Source organism: Lonchura striata, chromosome 29 (assembly GCF_046129695.1).
Source record: "Lonchura striata isolate bLonStr1 chromosome 29, bLonStr1.mat, whole genome shotgun sequence".
Lineage (NCBI taxonomy): Eukaryota > Metazoa > Chordata > Aves > Passeriformes > Estrildidae > Lonchura > Lonchura striata.
Genome location: NC_134631.1, coordinates 3,794,954 through 3,821,414, shown reverse-complemented (window position 1 = coordinate 3,821,414; position 26,461 = coordinate 3,794,954). Strand labels below are relative to the sequence as shown.

The following is a 26,461-nucleotide window of genomic DNA, read 5'->3' as shown; positions in this document are numbered from 1 at the left end:
TCGATAGACTCACTGCATGACCAGTAAAGTTACATCATCCCATTGTGAGATGCTCCACCCAGAAGGAGGAGCCAAGCACCCCTACCTGTATAAAATCAGCACTTTTTGGGACACTGAGCAGCTATTAGCTAGATTCCCAGAAAAGCAGCTCTTTTCTCTGCTGGATTCCCAGAGGAAGACCAAGCCCAACTACTACCAGACCTCCAAAGAAAACTCCACCCTTCTAGAGATCACCAATCCAGCAGCATTTCATCTGCCACTCCAGGAAAAACAGCCACCATTTATCTAGACTACTGCCAACACCCTAACTCCTCAGGGTGTTAGGTTTCTGACTCTATCACTAGTTTTGTTTGTACTAATTACATTTTTATTGTTATTATTTTTATTTAATTTTTCTCCTAATAAGGTACTGTTATTCCCATTCCCATATCTTTACCTAAGAGCTTTTTTTGAAATTGTGGTAATTCGGAGAGAGGGAGTTTACCTTTTCCATTTCACAAGAGGCTTTTGCCTTCCTTCACAGACTCCTGCCTTCTCAAACCAAGACAGAGCCCTTGGACAATCTTCCACCCCTGTACCTGAATTCTCCTCCCCAGGCTCAGGCCCCTGTGCCTGCACCAGCGGGGCACCCGCCTCAGCCTGCACAGGCACAGGCACCGCCGTGTAACACACAGCCCTCGGCTCCGGTGCTGCCGGACCCATCAGGTCCCTCCCAGCCCCACCTGCACCACAACAGTCAGACGATCCCGGGCACACACCTCCCCCTGGGAAAACTGCTTATCCTCCAGCTAGCAGAACACGGTGCAAGACACGGAGAGAAAACCATGATGATAGTGAGGAGGAAGGGGACAGACCCAGTCTTTACCCTCTAAGGGAAGTACCAACCGCTCCCGGAGTCATTGGGTACATAAATGTGCCGATCAATATGGGAGATGTAAGAGCTTTCAGCAAGGAAATGCGGAAATTAATGGATAATCCTCTAGGGGTGGCAGAGAGGCTGGATGAATTTTTGGGGAACATCATCTATTCATATGATGACATCTGCGCCATTCTAAGGTCGTTATTCAACGCCGAGGAACGGGACATGATACGGCAGGCTGCAATAAATGATTGAGAACACAGGAATCCCCAGGGAGGGAGTGGCACGAGAGAAAGCCTGAACAGAGGCCATCATAGAACACCCAGGCGGAGGAGGATCAGTCTAAAATGATAGGGCTAAGGAACATGGTAATACAGGGAATTTGGGGGATGGTACCAAAGGGACAGAACATTAGTAAAGCATTGGGGGAATGCCAGGGGAGGGATGAAATACCCACCAAATGGCTGGAGAGGCTGAGAAAGAGCCTCCAAATGTATTCGGGCACCGACCCTAATTCACCTGTCAGGGGTATTCTGTTTAAAACACAATTTGTTGCTAAATCATGGGAGGACATATGGAAAAAGCTAGAAAAAAGAGAAACTTGTCAAGAGAAAAGCCTCCAAGAATTGCTAAGGGAGACACAGAAGGCTTACATGAGAAGGAATGATGAAAAATAAAAAGCACAGGCAAGGATACTGGTGGCACAATAAGGGAAGTGCAAAAACAGGAGCAGATACAAAATCCCGGAAAGCTGGCACAAACACAACAGCCCCAGGGAAAACCTAACCCCTCTCAGAAGAAAGGCATAAACAAACAGGTTAGCAGCCCTGAGTGCTTTTACTGTCAACAGAAAGGGCACTTCAAAAGAGACTGTAAGAAGAGAATGAAGGATGAACAGATCTTCCAGGAGGATTAGAGGTGTCAGGGGCTTTATAATTTGGGGTCCAGAACACCTGGAGAGCCCTTGATAAAATTAAAAATTAGACCCCAAAAACAAGAATTGGTGGTTTTGGTCAATTCAGGAGCAGAAAGAACTACAGTTCAGCGACTGCCACCTGGATGTACTAAAAGCAAGGATTCAATGGTGGTCATTGGGGCTAAAGGGGAACCCTTTAAGGTTCCGGTTTTAACAAATGTGGAAATAGAAAATAAGTTTTATCTGGGGAACATAGTACTGGTAGAAGAAGCAGATTATAATTTGCTGGGGGGGGATCTAATGGTAGCTCTGGGGATAAGCCTGATAGCACAGGACTCCCAGCTCACAGTAAGTTTATACAAAATAACCGCTGAGGACAAAAATGAGATAAATCGCAAAGTGTGATTTGGGAAGAGGCGGGGAGGTTAAACACTCCACTCAGGAAGAGGCGGGGAGGTTAAACATGGAGCCAATTCACACTGAGATCCAGAGACTGGAGGATCCAATCAGGATTAAACAGTACTGCATTCCCATGAAAGGCAGGAATGGACTGAAGGCTGTAATAGAAGATCTAAGAAAGAAAGGCACATTGGAACTGTGCATGTCAAGACATTACACTCCTACCTTGGCAGTACAGAAGGCAGATGGTAATTACAGGCTGGTGCAAGATTTGAGGGTGGTAAATCTATTCTCTATACTCACCAAACCTATTTGGACAAGCCCTTGAAAAACTCTTAAGTGAGTTTGTGCCCGTTAAAGGGACCAAATTACTACAATACGTAGATGACCTATTGGCAGCCGGACTCAGGGAGGAGGATGTGTGGGACCATAGCACTATTAAACTTCTTTGGGGAAAAAGGGTTGAAGGTCTCAAACTGAAATTACAGTTCACAGAGCCTGAGGTCAAGTACCTAGGGCATTGGTTAACAAAAGGTAAGAAGTTGGATCCGGACAGGATAACAGGTATCATTACTTTACCCCCTCCACGAAGAAAAAAGGAGATCAGGCAGCTGCTGGGGCTTCCAGGATACTGCAGGCAATGGATCGAGGGATATAGTGAGAAGGAAAAGTTTCTTCATGAAAAGCTTATCACGGACAAGCTAAAGTAGACAGAGCAGGATGAGGAGGGTTCCAAGAAATTAAAAGAAACCCTCGCAGCAGCTCCAGAGTTGAGCCTCCCTGATGTAAAGAAACCTTTTCAGCTGTTCCTGGACATCAGTAATCACACTGCCCATGGGGTTTTAACGCAGGATTGGGCAGGGGCCAAGAAGCTGGTGGGGTATGTATCAAAGCTTTTAGATCCTGTAAGCAGGGATCTTACAAGCAATTGTAGCAGTGACAGTATTGGTGGAGGAGGCTAAGAAGGTGACTGTTACAGAATTGCTGAGAGAGAGGGCATGATTTATGTCTGAAGTGAGAATTGAGCTTCCCCTCAGTCTAGGCCACAGATTTGGGGCTTGTGAGGCCTTCCAGCCTCTGACGCAGTTAGAAATGAAGAGCTTGTGGCGCAGATAGAAATTGTATTAAGGTGTGATGCGAAGCACTGGGCTGTCTGGGTGTAAAGTAGTATAGGTTTATAGTGTAAGGTTTAGGCCACTTTAAGACAAAGGTAAACAATGTTAGCTTGCCAATGAGAGTGCTTTGTAAACTATAAACTGTATAGAAGTGTATAAAAACTGCCATCTTCTCTCAAATGGAGAACATTGCATTAATCATATTGGTTGGATGTGTGTTCTGTCCTGTCCAGCTTCCCGTTATCTGAGGTCCCTGGTTGCAGGTGACCGTCGGGGCATTCTGCAGCAAAAGGCTGACAAGTGGCCAACTGACGCCAGGCTCCTACAATATGAGGCTGTATTAATCCACTCCCGGGATTTGGAATTGTGAACTACCTCGGTGCAAAATCACGCGCGATTCCTGGCTGGGGAAGCCGCAGGAGTGCCTTCCCATGACTGCGCAGAAGTGGTGGAGCTGCAGATCAAAATAATGCCAGATTTAGAAGAAGGTGAAAAATGGTTTGTGGGTGGTTCTGCAAGGATCATAGATGGGAAAAGGAAATCAGGATATTTCCTGATGGCAAAACCGGGGAGGTAGTGGAATCAGGACCCCTGAATCCCACATGGTCAGCACAAGCTTGTGAGTTGTACGCAGTATTGAGGGCCCTGTGGAAATTAGAAGGGAAAAAAGGAACAATTTTTACAGATTCAAATTATGCATTTGGGGTGGTACACATATTTGGAAAGATTTGGGAAGAACGAGGGTTACTCAATACTCAGGGAAAGAGGCTAGTGCATGAAGAAATAATCAGGCAAATCTTAAAGGTTATAAGGGGGCCAGAGGCAATTGCCATAGTCCACGTGAAAGGGCACCAGACAGGAATGCAGTTCAGGACCCAAGGGAACAATTTAGCAGACAAAGAGGCCAAAAGCGTGCCTCTAATGAAGGTAAGTACCCCAGGAATCGAAGAAGGGGAGTTTCAGGAATATCCTCCCCACCCCTTCCTGAAGGAAATCGAGGGGTACAAGAAGATAGGAGGCCAGCTAGAAGGAGGTAAGTGGAAATTGCCAGATGGGAGGGAGCTGTTGTCTAAAGACTACAGCAGAAACATCCTGAGGAGATTACATCAACAAACACACTGGGGATTCCAGGCCCTGGCAGAGCAATTCCCTGGATTCTTCGGGTGCAAGGGGATTTATGAACTGGTAAAACAAGAGGTGCAGGGGTGTATGATTTGTCAAAAGATTAATCAGGCAAAAACACGGCAGCTGGCACTGGGAAGTCACCCAGTGGCATACAGACCTTTCAAAAGGATTCAGGTAGATTTTACTGATCTGCCTAAGGTGGGGAGATATAAATTTTTATTGGTAATAGTGGACAAACTAACCCACAGGGTAGAAGCTCTCCTGAGCTCTCAGGTGATGGCTCAGACAGTATCAAAATTTCTACTAGAAGAAATCATACCCTGATGTGGGTTAGTAAAATACATAGATGCGGACCAGGAGACACACTTCACCTCAAAAATTATTAGACAACAAGCCAACGCTCTGGGGATCCAGTGGGAATACCACACCCCATGGCATCCTCAGAGCTCTGAACAAGTTGAAAGGATAAATCAAACATTAAAGGTTCAATTAGCAAAATTGATTTTGGAAACAAAAATGTCCTGGTTAGAGCGCCTCCCTTTAGCCTTGCTGAATATCCAGACCATGCCTCACTCCGAGACTGGAGTGTCACCTTTCAAAATGCTGTATGGGATGCCATATGAACATGATATGCCAGTGGGGCATCCGAGGATAGAAGATGCACAGACACAGCCGTATCTCATAGCCATAAGTAAGAATCTGCAGGAATTGCAGAAGCAGGGAATAATAACACAAGGTGCCCCTTTAGGTTTTTCCACACATAAAGTACAACCTGGGGACAAAGTGCTCATAAAAACGTGGAGAGAAGCCCCACTGACACCTCACTGGGAAAGCCCTTTTCTTGTCCTCTTAACCACAGATACAGCAATACAAACAGCAGAAAAGGGGTGGACACACGCATCCCGAGTGAAGAAGGTCGAGCACCAGGAAGAGATGCCAGAGTGAAAAGTCACCTCTCCTCCTGGGGATTTGAAGATAACCTTGTGGTGGCCAAGTAAATGACTGACAGGGATCTGATAAGATGCACTGAACCTCATTGTGAATGTTATCCATTTGTATATTTCAAATGTGAGTATTGTAACAAGGTTTGGGTCACACACTGTAGAAGGGAATATTGGCCAAAGGGTTTATGTGATAAGTGCCTAGAAGGGGAACTAGCCATATCTTAGAGCTGTGGGTCTCAGATTCAGTCAAAGAAAGAAACTGAGAATTTCTAGCCAGGCAAAAAAGCTGGGAAAGAGCTGGGGAAGAATGTAAATAATGCTTTATTTCTCTTGTTTTTCACATTGTTTATAGTTAAGTTCTATCACTGTGTGTCAAGCACTTTTGCACCAATGCTCTGGATGGTTTTCACTTCAGAACAAATAGATTTGATCCTTGCGAAGCTCTGTATAAAAGAGCTGTGTATTTTGAATAAATGGGAGTTTTACTCTCAGCAGCCTTCTGAGTCAAGTCTATTCATTCCCATCCTGCCTCGACAGCAACAAGAGCTTGCCACAAGCCTAGGAATAATCGAAGCGGACTCTGAGATCTGCTTTCATTTGTTTCAAAACAGGCTAAGGGGAAAATTGAGATCAAAAGCTCAAATCATTACTGTTGAGTGCCGGAGGTTAAATAAAGTACCCTGCAGTGCAGATACAGTTAAACTACCGAGGTGGAGCATCTTTTAACGGAGGTATGCAGCTCAGTCCAGGTATGACACCACAGAAGACTATTCTTGCTGCCGAGAAAATGGTTTACCTCACCACTGGTGGCAACCCAGTGAGCACAGGCAAAGGCAGAGGAATAATAATCGTGGGGATCCTGATCAATCTGAGTCCAGCAATGTGCCTCAAGACCAGCACGCGTTGCACTAACTGGCCCAGCACAGAGGTGTGAGGCCCCGGTGAAGGTGCGGGCTCTGCATACAGACTGTCCGGAGAGCACACGGGGAATCGGAGGCTCCGACAGCCCCAGCCCCAAGGAACTGCGGCAAGGGTAAGATAAGCGGGCACTGTCCCATAAACGGCACCCAGCAGGGGATACGCAAGCTAAAAGAAAGAATAAGGTGTTACTCACAAAGGGCGACCCCCAAGGACAGGCAGTCAGAGCACAAGGTACATAAAAGAAATGTTGAACAGATATCTGTCCCAATCTGTGATAAATGTAACCGCACAGTATGGACTGGGGGAAGGATGGAGTCAGTGTTTGTAGCATACTTTCAGGCTAACCCACTGTGTTATGACAATAACCACTTGGGAATGTGTGTTATGGGTGGACAGACATACTGGGTCGGGAAGAATTTAAATATGAGACCAAGATGTCCCTCAAAAATGAGCCAAAAATGGACCTTTTAGAGGATTGGGATGACCGCGTTTGTTTGCAATATGACAGGATGTTCTGCTTTTCAAGAACAAAGAGGGAGTGGACCCGGAGAGCAAAATTAAACAGGTATCACAGGAACTAAAAAGACAAGAGGCAGAGATGAGAAAAAGAAGGATGGAGCAAGAAATGCTGAGAACTCTAAGCGAGCAATATGATCAGCTCAAAAAACAATATACCAGTTGGAGTTTCCCTGCCTCCAATCAAAACCTATTTGTGGATCTGATGCAAGAAACTGCAACAGAATTGGGGCTGTCCAATTGCTGGATCTGCAGAGGGCTCAAGTCTGCAGAGAAGTGGCCTTGAAAAGGTGAGAGCTTAGCTCTAGATCAACTCCTGAAATGGGATAATGCTATAATTGGGACATTTTGCATTAGCAGGGAGGGAAAGGAGCACACTGAAATGGTGGGATACACTTCATGTCTGTCCACTCCAACAGTAAATTCCTTTAACAAAAGCCAGTACCTAGTAGGTACCTAGTAGGGTACTGGAGCTGGGAAAAAGGCACTAAATGTGAATGGAGAGAAAAAAATTGAACACTGCTGGAACAAAGGCTCTGGAGCTAACCCTTACCAATCCTTAGAGAATTGAGAGGATTCTGGAGTAAACCCAAAAACACAAAAGTCAGGTGGAAAGCCCTGAATGGTTTATATTGGATTTGTGGGAAGAAAGCATACAGCAAACTACCTCAGTGGTGGAGAGGATCATGCACTATTCAATTGATCAGACACGTTTTCTTTACCCTACCTCAATCAGAACACAGCTCACTAGGGGCCCCCTTATACAAAACTTTGAGCAGAAGAAGGGATTTGAAAAAGAAATTCCCTATCTTTGGTGGGGGTCAGACCTGGGGCGAGAAGTGGCCAGCAGAAAGAATAATAGAGGATTATGGTCCTGCAACATGGGCCCAGGATGAAAGCTGGGGGTATAGGACCCCAATTTATCTGTTAAACCGACTAATAAGACTTTGGGCAGTGGTAGACATGGTCTCTAACCACACCTCAAATGCCCTTGAGCTGTTGTCTAAACAACACTCCCAAATGAGGGCCTTGGTGTATCAAAACAGAATAGCCCTGGACTATTTACTAGCAGAGGGAGTAGGGGTCTGTGGAAAGTTTAATGAATCATAATGCTCTATAGAGATTGATGACTATGGAGAAACCATCAGAGGCCTGTGACAGAAATTAAAAGGGTAGCACATGTCCCAGTACAAAAATGGAACTCCATACTCCAAGCATCCTGGTGGGATCATCTGTTTGATGGAGCATGGTGGAAAAAGGTAATATTTTTTTATATTGTGTTCAATAGCTGGGATCATATTCCTACCCTGCCTGATACCATGCTTTATCAGGTCGATACACTCAGTAGTGCAGGGTATGCAGGTGGCTGCCATGCCCACAGACCCAGAATGTGCTATGGGAAAAACAAATCAGGTATCAAAAATAATGAAATTGGGGGAGGAAAATCTACACGGTAGGGCAGCAGGTGCTTTGGCCAGATTCAAAGAGCAGATACAGGGAGAAGGGGATGTCTACAAATTGTACCAGGGAATTCCAAGACAAGAGTGGGATAATAAGCCTTCAGGGAACTAAGAGGATTATTTCCTTCTTATAAAGAACTAGGAAATGAGATAGTAGTATAGGGTAAAGTCACACATAATTATGTAGAAAGTTTAGAAATCAGGAATTACTATGTTTATGTAGAAGGGGAGGGATTGTTTTGTGTATATGGGATAATTCATGCAGATAAAAATTGCCATATATATTTTATGTATGTATTGGTAAGAAATACCCTTATAAAAAGATTTTTAAGCACACAAGTCAGTGTTCGGGATTGCATCACAGCGTTGAAACCACCTGGACAAGAGGAAGGAGATCTTCATTTACAAATGAATGAATGTGGCCAGCCCACAGATGGGTGTTCCTCAAGGTGATCCACCAGGATGATGAATACCTGATAAATATCTAAGACTGAGATAGCTGGAGCCATCTGTGAGATACATCTCAATACTGGATTCCTGGATTCTGGGAACACATCGTGGATGTTTATCACTCCCCGGACATGGTTTTGTTCCCTGGATGTTTATCACTCCCCAGCCATGGTTTTGTTCAGCTCCTTGCAGAGAAAGAACTCCACAGGAATATGTGCAGACCTGAAAGGAAGAAAAGGGACTCTGCCTCGGGCAGGAAAAATCATATAACGACCTCTCAGCAGGACAGTCGGTGTGAAACAGAGGGGACCCTCTGCTGTAGCGATCAGACCTGTGTCTCGCCCAGCACCGGTACCCAGGCTCTGCACTGACCCTTTTTGACTGGATTGTGGCTCTTCTTTTTTTTTTTTTTCTCTAAATTTATACTTTGATCATTTAATAAATTTTCATTAATTAATAAATTGGAGCATTCATTTATCACAAAGGTAATCCTTTAACTCATTAACAGTTAATAGTGTGTTTAAAAATATGCTTTAAAAAGAAAAAATAAAAGCAGCATATTCTGGGGTGGCCACATATGAGTCATCCAATGGCTGATCTGGAAGAGAATTTTCCTTCCAGCAGCCTGGAGAGGAGCTTAAGAAATGCAAATTAACAGTGCTGGGGTAAAGCATGGACAATGTATTTGGGTTTCTTGCCTGGGGCTGGAATTGGGCTGATTCCCTCTGCTCCCTCACCCCAAACTCTGCCATCTCCCACAGATGGAATTTGCACAGCTGAAGGCAGAGCCCGTGCTGAGGATCTCTGACTCTGCAACAGAAATGGCTGAAGCTGCAAAGGGAAACAGCAAATGGAGAATGTTGGGAAAACTTCACTAAAATAAGGGGGGGATCATCCCTCTGCCCACTCCAACATCTGCTGTCACTGTCTATGTTTTATAGGGTGGATTAGAGCATTGGGGGTTTTGCTACCACAAGTTCAGAAAAATCAGTTAGAATACAAGTATTTGATGTTTACATTAGAGAAAATCAGTCAATTGATGGAGCCCCAGCTGAAGGGAGCACCCCAAAATGGGGAAAAGATGAAGGGCCACCAGAACAAATCCTACAACACCATGGACCAGCCCCTGAGAACCCAAACCAATTCCTATCAGGAGACAGATAAACCATTTATCATTTCAATGGCATCATTAAATTACAAGCTGTCCTCCAAATAAGAACCAACCAGACAACTCCAACTCCTGACCTTCCTGCTGACCAAGCCACTGAAATGAGGAACACAACATTTCACCAGGGGATGGGATCAGATTATCTGTTAGCAGAAAAAGGAGGAGTTTATGAAAAACTCAGTGACTCAAACTGCTGTTGGCAAAGAGATGACCAAGGAAAACTGGTGAAAAAGCTAACAAAGGAAATAAGAAAATAGCTCATGTTCTGGCCCAAATGTGGAAAGGATGGGAATGGGACACGATTTTGTGGTGCACTGGCAGACCACGGGTTAAACGAATGCTGCTTCTCCTCTTCTGTGCTGCAGCAACTCTCATCTTTTTACCATGCTCCACACCTTGGCAGTGCAGCTCATCCAGCAGCTGAGCCAGGGCATGCAGGTGGCAGCCAGGCCTCCTGATCCACAAACGGCTACAAAAAGACAGGGAATGAGGGCACCGAGAATAATCCCAAAACCAAAGAGGACCCGGGATGGACAAAACAAAAGTCAAGGAGTGAATCTGCCTGGAGATAGGGCCAGGCACTTGTAGAGAAGAAAGTAACGGGAGAAACCATCAGTTCCAATAAATGTTACAAGTTGACCCAGACAGCTGCTCAAAGTCCCGCTACATTCCCGAACTTCGAGGAGAAGAACAAAGACTTACCAGAGCCATGAATATCGGCTGTTCTACAAAAGGAGGGTGCACATTAACGAGGACAGGCTCCAGGCGCATCGGGAAGTCGGAACCTTCCAAGGACCCAGCCGGTGGGCAGAGGCAGAGGGAGATGCGGCCGGGAAAATGAGGATAAAAAGGAGGCTGCGGACTACGAGCACGGCAGAGAGCGCACGGCAAATGCCCCACGGCCTCTGCCCCTGCTCGGCAATAAAGTCACTTTGACAGGACTCCTCGCTCTCCGCCGGACACACGAACCTCCGGCGACGGGAATTTCCCCGCCCGCTCCCGGCCGCGGGGCAGCCCCTCTGTCCTACCCACAGCAGCCGGGCCGAGCCAGCGCTGCTCCGGCAGCGGCTCCTGCCCGGCCCCGGCGGGAAGGAGACCGCGGGCAGCCGCTCCCGCAGCGCCCTCAGCCCGGGGCCGGCACGGGCCGGACACGGCACCGGCGAGCCGCCGGAGCCCCCTGCCGCCCCCTCCGCCCGCAGCCGGCCCCGAGCCCCCGCAGAGCCCAGCGCGGCTCCCACCTGCGCCGGGGCCGCCTCCGAGCTCCGCCGCCGCCGCCTCACCGCGCTCCGGCCGCTGCCGCCGCTGCCGGGCCCGCACAGCCGCTCGGCCAATGGCGGCGCTGCGCGGCCACGGCCGCCCTCAGCCCGCCGCCGGGGCCGCGCCGCGCCCCGCTCCCACCAATCAGCGCGCCGCAACCGCGACTGACGGCACCGGCGGCCAATGGCAGCGAGCTCGGGGCGGGCTCTGCGCACGGCCCCGCCTCGCCCCGCGCTCTCGGCGCCCCCGGGCTGCGTGAGGGGAAAGCCGGAGATGAGGAACAGCCCCGGCACGGGCCCGGGCCCGAGCCGGGATTGAGCTGCCCACACAAACAAACTTCTCCGCGCCTCCCGCCACGGCTTTCCCGGCCCTGCGCCTCCCGTGCCTCCGCCTCTGCGGGAAGCCCAGGAGCCTCACTTCTCCTGCCCCTCGTTAGCGCGTCAGTGCTTCGCTTTGATTTCCCCCAAAAAGGGAAACCTGCCCCAAGCCCTGTGGGTGGGTGGGGCAGGGGAGAGATTTCTGGCAGAAAACTCCAAAGACTCGGAGCAGGAGAAGGAGAAGTCAGTGCAGAGCCTTAAATGCAGCTTTCCCCACGCCTCCCTGCTCCCAGCTGCACCTCCTCCCCCGGCAGGGCAGGAGACAGGGAATGGGGCCATGCTCAGCTCATCCCCCGGGGCTTCTCCCTCTGCTCAGGGACAGGAGTCGTTCCCTGCTGCACCCTGCGCTCTCTCCCGGCCGAGACTTCTCCAGGAACTTCTCGGAGCGGAGTCCATCCCCTGGGCACAGCCCCCTCCGAGTGCTGCAGCGTGGGTCACTGTGCCACGGGCTCAGTCCTGCCAGGACAGGCTGCTCCAGCGGGGCCCCTCTGCCCGCGGGCTCACAGCCTCCTCTCAGGCATCGCCGAGCTCCAGCCCGGCTCCTCCAGGGGCTGCAGGGGATCTCTGCATCCCCATGGACCTGCAGGGGATCTCTGCATCCCCATGGACCTGCAGGGGATCTCTGCCTCCCCATGGACCTGCAGGGGATCTCTGCATCCCCATGGACCTGCAGGGGGATCTCTGCATCCCCATGGAACTGCAAGGGATCTCTGCATCCCCAGGGACCTGCAGGGGATCTCTGCATCCCCATGGACCTGCAGGTGGGTCTCTGCAGCCCCATGGATCTGCAGGTGGGTCTCTGCAGCCCCATTCTAATATATGTTGTGGAATAATTCGTTCTTATGTAAAATATACATCAAGTCAGTTGTGCTTGTACAAAAAGATTCTTAAAGTTTTAAATGACCAGTGGCTGCAGCCGGGGTGGAGAAACCACAGTTGGCAGAGAAAGAAAGACTTAATTTAGAAATGAAAAAAGGTGGCTTTGTGCAGAGATGGGTCCTTTCCGGGGAAAATCCAGCAGACACCCAACATGAAGAATGCATATATGTTAGTTTAATTAGTAGTGCTGTATTAACATTTTAATAGCATGGTAAATGTAGTTTCATAGTTAAAATGAAGCTTTAGTAGTTAAAACATAAAATATCTATGTGGCTTTTCTTTTAAGGCATGAGATACTCGCTTTGAGGTAACCATCACAGAACACCTAAGTCTTCCAGTGAATAGGAAATTATGGCTTTCTTATCGGAAGAAGCAAATTTCTTCACCCCTTGCTCAGACTCAAAGACGCCATGGAGATTAAAGGAAACACTTGTCATAGAACAGTCAGAGTGTCTTGTTTTAAACAGAATGTATGCATAACCATGAAGGATATATGAATATGCAATAGTGTAATTTTAAGGGTGATCCCTTTGTTCACAAAGTATGCATGTTGTGGCTTAAGTTCCCAAGAGCATCCAGACATCCTTAAGTCTTTGGTTTTTATTGTGTTTAATTGTCCTAACTCTAAATTTTTATCACTCTAATTGTATTAGTATTTTAATAACTATGTTATTATTATTAAAATTATCAAGGCCAAGTGATTGGCATTTTTCACAACTATGGTGGCAAAGATGGTTTCTAACACCTCTCTGCCGGGGCCTGAGGAGAGTCAGGGTGAGGAAGACGGGTCCTGCCCTATTTAGGCAGCCTCGCTCTGTTCCTCTGGTGTGTGACCACAGACACAAGTTATGATCCATGGGCAAAAGGAGACAATAAAACAAAAAAAAGGGAAAGGATTCCCTAAAACCTTGGTAATTAGCCCCTGAGACTAAAGTGTACACGAAGAACCAAGACCCAAGGACAAAGGACAGGTGAGTATTTGTTGGGATGGGGTGGATAAGGGGGGAATGAGTGATTGCTGCAGTCTCTCATGCTGTGTTTTGTCTTTTTCGTGAGAAAAGCGGCCAGTAAAGAGACCAAGGGAGTGATAAAAAAGAGAGAATCCCCCCCACCCCGGGGAAACTGGGACTGGGTCTTAGGGAAGAAGTGGAACCTCGTGGAGAGAAGCCAAGAGTTTTCCTGGCAGTGGAAAAACAGGGGAAAAAAAATTTAAAAAAAAAGAAAAAATAAGGGGCCCCAAAAAATTCTGCTGGATTGAAGGATAAGCGTGCCCAAGAGCATCCAGGATTAAACCTGCTGGGTTAAGGGATTTGCATTCCAAGAGCACCCAGGGTTGCCAGATTGAGGTTATGCCCACGGGGATCTGGGGTTGGACAACAGTAACATTAACACCTAAAATTCTGCTGGGTTGAGAGACATCCAGGATTAAACATGCTGGGTTGATGGATTAACATTCCATGAGCACTCAGGATGTAGATATGTAATGTAGACTGTTTGAAAGTGAAAGGTATCTTCTTGTTGTATGTGAGAGTGAGTGAAAAATAAAAGTGAGTAAATGTAGATTAATGGAAGTGTATATAATGTAGATTGTTTATTTTGAGTTTTACTTTATCTCCTTGGAGGGAGGTGGATTGTGTTGAATGGTATTGTGAGAGAAAGGACTTTTTGAGTAGTTGAAAGAAGGTGGTATTCAGGTTGTTAGAGAAAGTGGGAAACAGAGGCAGAGGACTTGTGAAGAAACGTGAGGAATGGACTATCACATCTAAACTGGTGACACCAAATTGACTTTCAACCAGGACTGGGTGGTAATGGTTTGGGAAGACCCACATGATCCAAGGCAGGTACAAAGAATAACACCTAACTGAGAAATAAGGCAAAGCTTGCATCACTGGTTCTAAGCCCTGCCTGAATAAGCCCTGAGACGCCTCCGACACCTCCTTGGCAGAGGAACACTGCCACTTCAAACAGGAGGATCGGGAGTGTTTGAGTCAAAGAGTTCTTATAGTCTGGCCTTAGCCTGTGGTTTGTACAGGGAAGAAAGGAAATTGCCATCAGTGCTATACTGTATACTTTATGTGATTCATCCCAATACTGGACACGCCAGCTGGGTTACAAGTGAATGTTCAAATTATGGGAATAATTGGTGTTGTATCTCACAAAATCTATGTTCTTGTTGCAAGAGGTATCAGTACTGAATCAATTCCCAATACAGATAGAACTCAAAACAACTGAAGTAATAACTCTGTTTTGTGGATGGGAATTATTAGTGCCTGTTGACTGAGAGATACCTGAGGAACAATGTGAAACCACAGTTAAGGAGTGTCAAAAAGGACTTGCCTAAAAATATCAGTAAAAAGGAGTGACAAGGGAAACAGAGGGCAAGCCTGGATTGAGCACTGTACTCACCAGGGAGAAGATCACACGTACCTGCTGTGGGCAGCAACCCCACAGGCAGGGGAGGTGGGGGTATAAGCCATGCCAGACCTCTGTCATTCCTGTTTCTGTCTCTCATTTGTTGTCTTTTCCCTTCTGAGATAGCAGCAAGATCGTGTCACAAATGTTACAGAAAGTGTTACATGGAAAGAAACCAAAGTTCCTTTTTGTTACACACACCCATGTCAACAGCCACAGACTCACCCAAATTGAGTACCTGCAGGCAAAATGGGGAAAAATATTGGATTACAAGGAAATTAGGAAAATGTGATAATAGATGGGGCATCGAATGTCTGAAAGGAGAAGAGATGGGTTTGCTTTACATTTGATCTTAGAGATATAGTCCAAGATTTGGTATAAAGACAATTAATAAACAAAAAGGTGAAACCAGCACAGCAATCTAGCTCTGTATTGACTCCAAATTATATACTGCATCATATTATAGGCCTCCACGCTGTTATAGAGGAGATAACAAACAAAGCTGCTCAGGCACTGGAATTAATATCAAATCATAAAGGCCAAACAAAAACTGCAATGTACCAGAATAGGTTGGCTTTAGACCATTTATTGGCTAATGAAGGGGCGTTTGTGGAAAGTTTAATATATCAGATTGTTGAAAATAGATGACAACGGGGAGGTCATCCTAGAAAAAAACAACCCAGATACCAGTCCAAAAATGGGAAAACAGTGTTAAAAACTAACTAGTGGGGTAATGTATTGAGGATGGGATGGTGGAAGAAATGGGGATTCTTCCTTTTATGTATTACAACTGTTATAAATGAAAGTTTGTCTAGACAAATTAATATGAAAAAATAAAATATTTCTTTTGCAATCAAATTCTACCTAGCCAGCCACAAGGAAAGAAGAGAGCCGAGCCCGGGGTCGGCCCTGGGTGTGCAACAAAGAGGTCAGCCTCAGCAGAGGTTTTCCTCTATGCCCACACACCTCCATCCTGGCACAAGCGGTTTTTATAGGGAAAATTCTGCCTGAGGCCAAGATTTCAACAATCAGTCTTTTCTTCCATTAAGAGTCTATATGTTAATGAGATTTTCTGTTTTGGTGATGAGGGAGAACAATTCAGTGTCTGGAGTTTGTTGAATCCCTTGATGAAATTTACGGGAGGGAACGCTGCATTCACCTGTGTCTGCCCAAGGATTTCCATGATATCCATCTCGGGTCCTTCAGGCAAGGATCAGCACGGGGGTTCCTGTATCTCCCCAGCCATGGCCCATCTCCTGGGGAGCCGCACCTTCTTACTTGTAAATCAGTTTCCAATATACACCCGGTCTCACCTGCGAGGGTCAGGGGGAATCCTAATACAAACGTGTAGAGTGTTAGAGTGTTCTAACAAATCTAACAAATATTCAATATCACATATATCATATTAGAAATGGAGCCAATTATATCTGCTACATATAACAGTATGGTAAATGTAGCTTTGTAGATAAAATGAAGCTTTAGTAGTTAAAAAAGAAACTATGTATGTGTGTGGGGGGCGGGGGGTTTAAGGAATGAGATACTCGTTTCAAGGAACATGCAAATTCTCCAGAGAAGAGCAATTTATGGTTTTCTTATTAGAAGAAGCTGATTTCTTCACGCCTTGCTCAGACTCGAAGACCCCGTGGGGATTAAAGAAAACAGTTGACATACAACAGACAGAGTTTTTTGTTTCAAATATAATGTATGCATAACCATGAAGGATATATGAATATGCAACAGTGTATTGTTTTAGGGGTGATTCCTTTATTCACAAGGTACATTCCTCTTGGCTTAAGTACCAGAGAGCATCTGGACCTCAGATATTCTTTCTTATTTATTGTCTTGTAATTGTCTTAACTCTAAATTTTTATCAGTCTAATTCTATTCCTATTTTTTCACCATTTTATTATTATTAAACTTTTAAAATTCTAAAAACCAAGTGATTGGCATTTTTCACAAATTCCTATCAGGAGACAGAGAACCCATTCATCATTTCAATGGCATCATTAGATTAAAAGCTGTCCTCGGAATAAGAACCAACCAGACAGCTCCAGCTCCTGACCTTCCTGCCGACCAAGCCACTGAAATGAGGAACACAACATTTCACCAGGGGATGGGATCAGATTATCTGTTAGCAGGAAAAAAAGCAGTTTGAGGAAAACTAAATGACTCAAACTGCTGCTGGCAAAGAGATGACAAGGGGAAAGTGTTGAAAAAGATAATAAAGGAAATAGAAAAGCAGTTTCTGTATGGGTCCAAGCATGGAAAGGATGGGAATGAGACACGGTTTTCTGGCTCCCCGGCAGACCAGGCGTTAAACGTTGGGTGTCTCCTGGATTCTCCCCGGAAAGGGCCCATCTCTGCACCGAGCTACCTTTTTTCATTTGTAAATTAGGTCTTTCTTTCTCTGCCAACATTGGTTTCTCCAGCCCCGGCTGCAGCCACTGGTCATTTAAAACTTTAAGAATCTTTTTGTACAAGCACAACTGACTTGATGCATATTTTACATAAGCACGAATTATTCCATAACATATATTACAATGGGGCTGCGGAAATCTCCCTGCAGGTCCATGGGGGTGCAGAGATCCCCTGCAGGTCCATGGGGATGCAAAGATCCCCTGCAGGTCCATGGGGATGCAGAGATCCCCCTGCAGGTCCATGGGGATGCAGAGATCCCCTGCAGGTCCATGGGGATGCAGAGATCCCCTGCAGCCCCTGCAGGAGCCGGGCTGGAGCTCGGCGATGCCTGAGAGGAGGCTGTGAGCCCGCGGGCAGAGGGGCCCCGCTGGAGCAGCCTGTCCTGGCAGGACTGAGCCCGTGGCACAGTGACCCACGCTGCAGCACTCGGAGGGGGCTGTGCCCAGGGGATGGACTCCGCTCCGAGAAGTTCCTGGAGAAGTCTCGGCCGGGAGAGAGCGCAGGGTGCAGCAGGGAACGACTCCTGTCCCTGAGCAGAGGGAGAAGCCCCGGGGGATGAGCTGAGCATGGCCCCATTCCCTGTCTCCTGCCCTGCCGGGGGAGGAGGTGCAGCTGGGAGCAGGGAGGCGTGGGGAAAGCGGCATTTAAGGCTCTGCACTGACTTCTCCTTCTCCTGCTCCGAGTCTTTGGAGTTTTCTGACAGAAATCTCTCCCCTGCCCCACCCACCCACAGGGCTTGGGGCAGGTTTCCCTTTTTGGGGGAAATCAAAGCGAAGCACTGATGCGCTAACGAGGGGCAGGAGAAGTGAGGCTCCTGGGCTTCCCGCAGAGGCGGAGGCACGGGAGGCGCAGGGCCGGGAAAGCCGTGGCGGGAGGCGCGGAGAAGTTTGTTTGTGTGGGCAGCTCAATCCCGGCTCGGCCCGGGCCCGAGCCGGGGCTGTTCCTCATCTCCGGCTTTCCCCTCACGCAGCCCGGGGGCGCCGAGAGCGCGGGGCGAGGCGGGGCCGTGCGCAGAGCCCGCCCCGAGCTCGCTGCCATTGGCCGCCGGTGCCGTCAGTCGCGGTTGCGGCGCGCTGATTGGTGGGAGCGGGGCGCGGCGCGGCCCCGGCGGCGGGCTGAGGGCGGCCGTGGCCGCGCAGCGCCGCCATTGGCCGAGCGGCTGTGCGGGCCCGGCAGCGGCGGCAGCGGCCGGAGCGCGGTGAGGCGGCGGCGGCGGAGCTCGGAGGCGGCCCCGGCGCAGGTGGGAGCCGCGCTGGGCTCTGCGGGGGCTCGGGGCCGGCTGCGGGCGGAGGGGGCGGCAGGGGGCTCCGGCGGCTCGCCGGTGCCGTGTCCGGCCCGTGCCGGCCCCGGGCTGAGGGCGCTGCGGGAGCGGCTGCCCGCGGTCTCCTTCCCGCCGGGGCCGGGCAGGAGCCGCTGCCGGAGCAGCGCTGGCTCGGCCCGGCTGCTGTGGGTAGGACAGAGGGGCTGCCCCGCGGCCGGGAGCGGGCGGGGAAATTCCCGTCGCCGGAGGTTCGTGTGCCCGGCGGAGAGCGAGGAGTCCTGTCAAAGTGACTTTATTGCCGAGCAGGGGCAGAGGCCGTGGGGCATTTGCCGTGCGCTCTCTGCCGTGCTTGTAGTCCGCAGCCTCCTTTTTATCCTCATTTTCCCGGCCGCATTTCCCTCTGCCTTTGCCCACCGGCTGAGTTCCTTGGAAGGTTCCGACTTCCCGATGCGCCGGGAGCCTGTCCTCGTTAATGTGCACCCTCCTTTTGTGTAACAGCCGATATTCATGGCTCTGTTAAGTCTTTGTTCTACTCCTCGAAGTTTAGGAATGGAGCTGGACTTTGAACAGCCGTCTGGGTCAACTTGTAACATTTATTGGGACTGATGGTTTCTCCCCTTATCTACATGTACCCGGCCCTATCTCCAGGCAGATTCACTCCTTGACTCTGTTTTGTTCTTCCCGGGTCCTCTTTGGTTTTGGGATTATTCTCGGTGCCCTCATTCCCTGTCCTTTTGTAGCCGTTTGTGGATCAGGAGGCCTGGCTGCCACCTGCATGCCCTGGCTCAGCTGCTGGATGAGCTGCACTGCCAAGGTGTGGAGCATGGTAAAAAGATGAGAGTTGCTGCAGCACAGAAGAGGAGAAGCAGCATTCCTTTAACCCTTGGTGTGCCTGGGAGCCACAAAAGCCTGCCCCATTCCCATCCTTTCCATGTTTGGACTGATAAATAAACTTCTCTCCTATTTCCTTTTTTATCTTTTTCAGCACTTTTCCCTTGTCATCTCTTTGCCAACGATAGTTTGATTAATTTAGCTTTCCAGAAACTCCTCCTTTTTCTGCTAACAGATAATCTTATCCCATCCCCTGGTGAAATGTTGTGTTCCTCATTTCAGTGCCTTGGTCGGCAGGAAGGTCAGGAGCTGGAGCTGTCTGGTTGGTTCTTCTTTCAAGGACAGCTTGCAATCAAATGATGGTATTAAAATGATAAATGGTTTATCTGTCTCCTGATAGGAATTGGTTTGGGTTCTCAGGGGCTGGTCCATGGTGTTGTAGGATTTGTTCTGGTGGCCATTCAATACTTTTCCCCATTTTTGGGTGCTTCCGCAAGCTAAGGTTGCATCAACTGAGTGTTTTTTTCTTATTCCGTCTTCAAATACTTGAATTCCAGCTGACCTCCCTGAACTTGTTATAGCAAAATCCCAGTGCTCTGATACACCCTGTACAGCACAGACAGTGACAGCAGATGTTGGAGTGGGCAGAGGGATGATCACCCCCCCCTTATTTTAGTGAAGTTTTCCCAACATTCTCCATTTGCTGTTTCCCTTTGCAGCTTCAGCCATTTCTGTTGCAGAGTCAGAGATCCTCAGCACGGGCTCTGCCTTAAGCTGTGCAAATTCCATCTGTGCAAGCAGGCAGAGCTTGGGGTGAGGGGCAGAGGGAATCAGCCAATTCCTGCCCAGGCAAGAAGAGCCAGGTACATTGTCCCCACTTTTCCCCAGCAGTGTTAATTTGCATTTCTGAAGCTCCTCTCTTGGCTGCCTGCTTAAGAGTTTAGGGGTCACTTTTAAATCTCTTCTAGTGATGCAGCCTAAAGGTGAACTTCGAAAAACCCAGATCAAAATTTTGGTATCTTTTACAGCTACGCACAAACATAGACAAAAAATCCCGAGGTAATTCAGCTTTTTCTACTTCCCCTCGGAAGAAAAACTGATTCTTACCTCCTTTACCCAAACATAACCAGCTATGTAGAAGTATGAGTATTAAAAAAATACTCTAATGCTATAAACTTTGCACTGAAACTTTAGGAAAAAGAAAAACTTCACTATTCTTTTTAGTGTTAGAATCAAGGCATTCCTTGATTCTGGCCAGGATGTGTAACAGAAATCATTCCATCCTCACATAACCTGGGTGTGCAGAGAAAATCGTTCCATTATATGTGGGTTTTACTAGGTTTTTCCCAAAGTTGTGCAGTCTCAAGCAATCTAAATAGATTGGATTAATGTTCTGTAGTTTCAAGTCATGCAGTTTTTAGTATTTGGTTTCCTCTTGGACCCAGATTTCTTTGCTTGTGCTGTTAATGAGGTGGGAAGTGCTGGATTTCCTTCTCAGCCTTTTGCAGACCAGGTGTCTGCAGCCCTGCCGGGGGCAGTGTCTGGGGTAGGTGTTGGTTGCTGTTTGCTGCTGGGGTTGATGTTTTGCTGCTGGTCGTTATCTTTGTGGGTGTCTTTTGGGCCATTCCCAGTGTGTTGAGGTGTTAAACTCATCTCCACGGAGTGGTGTAACATCCCTTAACAAAACCTTTAACATTTCTTTCCCCAAGGCCAAGGCAAAGCAAGCCTGAGTAGAGAAATCAAAGGTTAACAATGTTCAAGTCTATGAGCTGGTCTATTTTCCATGGATGCACTGGCAGGCAGGGCAGTGTGTGAGTGAGAGTGAGAGCCAGAGTGGAATTGTCCCGGTGTGTCCCCAGCAGCTGTGGCAGTGCAGGCCCAGCGAGCACTGAAGCTGCAGCAGTGGCAGCAAGGGCTGGCCCCGGTGGCTGGAGCTGCCCAGGGAGGGTGGCCAGGCCGAGGATTTCAGCAGAGGAGGTGTGGGCAGGCCCAGGGCCTTGCCCCGCTGTGGAGCCCTGGCTGCTGCTGCGCTGCCTTCAGTGCAGGCTCAGGGGGGCCTCCCATCCTCCTGCTGCAGGCGGGAAGTGCAAATCTCCGGGGCTGCAGAGACCTGGAGCCCAGGCTGAGGGGTCCCCCCGTGTTCAGCTGTGCTGGCGGCTGTTTCTGGCCTCGGGGCCCCTTGGCATGGGCCACGCCACTTGGCCACCAGTGGTGCTGCTTTGCACTCCTTAGGCAGAGCCCATGTCCTGCTTGGATGTTGGCAGCAGCAAAGTGCCAAGGCAGGCTCTGTGCCAGCCCAGCTTGCTGGGAGAGAGATTGCACCAGAGACAGGATTCTGGCCACAGACTGCTTTAAATGTGCATCCCTTATCTCCACCCTGCACTAGGTGGAGAATTCCCAGGGTAAGGAATTCCTGATATCAATTGCAAGGGGAAATAATTGAATATCTGCCCTGGGTCTGGCTCTTCTTCTTGCCCAAGCCAATGGCAAAAACCATACCCATGGCATCTTGGTCTCTATCCCCAGCTTCCAAAGGTGTTTCTTTCTTTCCCCTTTCATTCTTTGTACCCAGCCTGAGCTCTGGGGTTGCCAAGAGGTTACGGAGGTCCCATTGTATTCCTAAAGCTGCCATAACCCCCTGGAGGATCTTTCCTGTAAAATGAGTTCTGCTTCTTGAGTCTGTTGCTTCCACAATCCCTTTTATTGGAATTATGTCTTTTAGAAATGCCTTAGTAAGTGATCCAGTGGTTGCTGAGCAATCAGAATTGCTTTTGCCCCCCTGTTAGGTGAGATGGGGTCACCAGAAAATATTGAAGCCTTCCTGCTCAGGACATTTCAGTGCCAGGCTCTTACAAGCACACACAACTGTGCCAGTTGAGCTGACCATGGGGGGTAACCTGCACTTTGTCTGATTCCCTTTCCTCAATAACAGCGTGTCTTGGAACTCTTTTCCCTTCTGCTGCCCTTGAAGAGCCATCCACAAAGACATTTTCTGCCTCAGGCCAGGCAATGTCTCCTGAACCTCCCCCAGGCTGGGTCTGGAGCTGTGTCACTTGAATGCAGTGCTGGGTTTCTTCCCAGCCCCTCTGTGGGCTGTTCAAACAGGAGGCTGGGTTAAACCCTTCCCCTGTCCTCAGTTCTGAATCCTCCTGTGCTCCTGTTGAAGTTGTGGCTGCACAATTCTGCAGGCAATGAGGCCACTCTGGCCACTGGGTGAAACATTTTGGCCCAAGAATTCCTTTGGCATGGCCCTGTTGAACATTCACCTACAATTCCAATTTCTTTTCTGAGTCTGGAAGAGCCCCAGCTGAGGCATCAATATTTTTGGGTTTTCATTTTCTCAAGTTTTGCTCTCTTTCTCCTGTCCATACCACAGCATGGAGGCTGTCTGGGGTCAAAAAGTCCTACAATGTTCTGGCTGGAACAGAGAATCCTCAATCCAGGCTGTGTAATTCTGTATTAATCCTCAAAATTGTTTCAGGTCCTTTTTGGTGCTGGGATATGTTACTTCTTAGATTGCCCAGACCCTCTCTAGGTAAATCCACCAGGAATCTTCAGTCCAAATATTTCCAAAATATTTAACCATTTTCTTCTCAATTTGCCTTTTTCTTTTTTATTTTTCCAGATACTCAAAAGATGTTTTTTGCCAGGAAATTCAGCCATTTCACAGGGGCTTTGTGTAGCACTTGTTCTTGTCCTCCTCATTGGAGCCATCTGATTCCCTGACTGGCAGGATAGGAGTGCTGTAGGGAGACATCCCTGGCTCCAAGAGCCCTGCCTTTAGCAGGGACTCCATACCAGGCTGTGAGCCCTTCCTTCCCTGCCCTGGAACAGGGTGTTGCTTTTAGACACCACTTGTCCTGGTTGCTTCCAAGTAATTTGGAGAGGCTCCATATCAAATTTTCCCTCTTTCCATGGGGCTGCCCACACCTCTGGGTTCCCTTCAGCACAGGCCTTGCCAGACATTTGACACAAAGGTACAGCAGCAATAGCCTCTGTGTCACATTTTACAATATTACAATGCCACCATCAAATTCCTTCCTAGTTAATTACAATCACAGTAGGAAGAAAAATGAATTAGTTTATTTCAAATCTATCCTCCACAGCTTGTAATAATAATTGAACAAATGATACCAGCTCGGCTTTCCCATTTATTCCCTTAATAATGAAAACACTCCTTTACAATTTTCCCTCCTTAGGTGTAAGATTCCGAGTGGATGGAGAGGCCCCTGTGTCCATCAGGAGAGGCCTCCTCTGGATGCAGACCCAGCCTGAATGTTCTCCAGGGCTCCAGTGTGGTGGGTCCCCAGTGGGATGGGAGCTCAGAGAGCCCTGCCAATCCATGTCCATGCAGGGGTGGACTTGCTCCTGCTGAGGGTGCTGCTGTCTGTGCTTGCAGTGTCCTTGTGGGCTGCAGCTGGAGCCCTGACTCCTTCCCAGGGGCTGTTTGGGTGGGCTGTGCCCTGGCCAGGAGGGCAATGCCTCTGCCAGGTGCTTGTGGCCGACCCCGTCATGCCCTGGGTGCTGGGGCCCCCTTGGGCCCTGGGGTTGATCCCTCAGGGGCTGTGGGAACTCTGCCGTGGCCTTTGCCTTCAGCTTGGCCTTTTGCTCATCCCTTCTTGCCTTCAGCTGCTGTGCCTTTGTGCCCAAGTGCTGCAGGGCCTTCTTGTGCCACTCCTGCAGCCCCGGTCACTGTCTGTGGGTGCTCATCCTCTGAGAGCTGCTGAGCTTTCTGCAAAACCTTTCCTTTCTGCAGGGACCCAAAGCAAATCCTGAACAGCAAATCCTGATCCTTCCATGTGCACTCTGCATTTCCCAGCTGTTCCTTTGTTTTCCCCGTTGTGCTCAGGGTCCCTGCCCAGCCCGTGTGGCAGAGCCGGTGCCTGTCCTGCCGCAGTGTCCAAAGGCGGCCCCCCCGGCGGGCAGGGCCGGCAGCTCCCCGGGGCCGGGCAGCGGCCGGGGCGTCCCGCAGCCTCCTGGGGGCCGGGGGCCACTGCCGGCCCTGCCCGGGGCTGGTGGGGTCAGGCAGCGCCCGGCGCTGAGCCCCGGCTGCCCCACAGCCCCGGCCCGGCCCCGCAGCTCCCCACAGGCCCCAGCCCGTGCTCCCGGTGCCGCACCTCTGCACCCGGTGCTGCCGCTGCCACCGCAGAGAAACCCCTGGCATCCTGACCTCCTGCTTTTCCTCTCCTGGAAACCGGGGATGGAAAGCATCTGGATCAGCTGGCAAATTCTGGAAAAGACCCTGCTGGATAACATCCCAAATATATTTCTCTTCCTCCTCTTTTTCATCCTCCTTTTTCTTACCTTATAGATTCTTCCTGCTGCTTCTTGTCTGAACCATATTGCTGCCCACTCCCCTTCACCCGATCCCTTCCCAGCACACCAACGCCATCCATAGACTACTGTCCAAATCCCTTCTCCACTTCCCTTCTTGCCCCCCTGGGTGTCCATGTCCTTAATTACCTCTGGGAGAATATGCAAACTACCTCAGCATTCTCCCAAGGGACCCTTCAGAGACATTTTGGGATCATCATCCCTTTGGCCAGGACCCCTCCCTGGCTTTCCCTTTTCTCCCCTCCATGGGTGCCCTGCCATGTTCACTCCCCGAGGATCCCAGGGCACTCACTGATGAGATTTTCAGTGCTCTCTCCCTGCTGACTCTTCACAGACCCCCTGATGTGTCACTCGTCTGTCTCCTGGTCACTCCCGGGTCCCCAATCAATCCCCGGTGCCGCCGCCAGCCAAGGGAGCCGATCACCCAAAGTGGGTGAGGCACCTTCAGCTGCACTTCCTGCCCACTGCCCCGGAGGGTGGAAGGAATTCGGAATGAACCCCTGGATGTGTGGAAAAATTGACATCAGCAGAGGATTCTGTCCACAGAGCAGACAGGAGTACTGTAAAAGTAATTTCTTTCCTAAAAATGGGAGAGGCCATGGGACATTCCCCATGGGATCTCTGCAACTGTTGGAGGACACAGCCTCCTCTTCATCCTAATTCTCCTGGCCACATCTCCCTCTGCTTTCCTCATTGGCTGAAGCACTTGAGAGGTACAGACTTCCCAATCCACCTTCTATATACCCCCTTCATATTTGCCCCACTTTTTTATTTGAAACGATATTCATGGCTCTGTTAAGTCTTGTTCTTCTGGAGGTTCATGAATTGAGCAGGACCTTGTCTGAATAGCAGTCTGTGTCATCAACTGATAACATTTTCTGGAACAGATGGCTTCTCCTGTCACTTCCTTATGTACAGGTTCCTGGCCGTATCTCCGAGCAGCTTCAGAGCATCTGTTTGTAAAGACACTTTCCTGTTGTTCCTTCCATGGGGTCCCCCGTTTGTGGGACATCCCCCCTGGAGCAGGGTGTCCCCTCTGTGCTGCAGCCCCAGGGCTCGGGCCGAGCTCAGCCAATCAGAGCCCGCGGCGCTGATGACTCACCAGTTGCCAGGCAGACTCGCAGCTCCCCGCGTTCCCCACCGGGACCCACCTGCGCCCCCCCTCGGCCCCATGGCCCCGCGAGGGGAATTTGGGGAGGTGGGAGTGGGGCAGCGCCAAGGCCGGGCCCCCCCGCGCTGTCCTGGCGGGAGCGGCTGCAGTGGGGACCGAGTGCGGGCGGGAGCGGCCGAGAGCCCAGCGCTGCCCCAGCCCGACCTGCCCCAGCTCCATCCCTGCCCCTGCGCTGGGATGCTGTGGGGCTGGGGGGAAGAGGGAGCCGGCAGTGGGTGCTGGGCCTGGGGGCAGGAGGAGAAGGGAAGGAGAAGCAGGCTTGAGGAACAAAATAGTCAGACGATGAAGGTGGCAGGAGAGGGTGGGATTGTGCAGGAGAAGGAGGAATAGCAGGAGCAAGAGGAGTGTGAGGAAGAGGAGAGACACAGGAGGAGAAGGAGCAGAAAGAGGAAGCAGCAGAAGGTTCCACCCTCCCCCCAGCCCCAGGAGCGCTGCTGCCCCCACATGCAGCAGGTGACTGTGGAGGGGGATCCACGATTTTCATGGGTTGAATCTTGGTGTTTCTGAGCTTGCTTGGGCTAAATGTTGGTGCTTTGGTTTTATGTAGCAGCTAAATCTTTATGTTTTGGAGGAGGTTTTTGCTGAGCTGTGATGTTTGGGGAGATTTTGGTCTGTGTCTTGGAAGTTTGTGGGATTTTTGGGCTAAAT

At 49.4% G+C, this 26,461-nt stretch overlaps 1 protein-coding gene across 1 annotated transcript in view; it reads left to right on the top strand.

Annotated features, from left to right (window-relative positions):
• The window catches only part of LOC144247621 (uncharacterized), a 334,658-nt gene that overhangs the window by 64,309 nt on the left and 243,888 nt on the right, over positions 1-26,461 (top strand). The gene's annotated exons all lie outside the window — the stretch shown is intronic.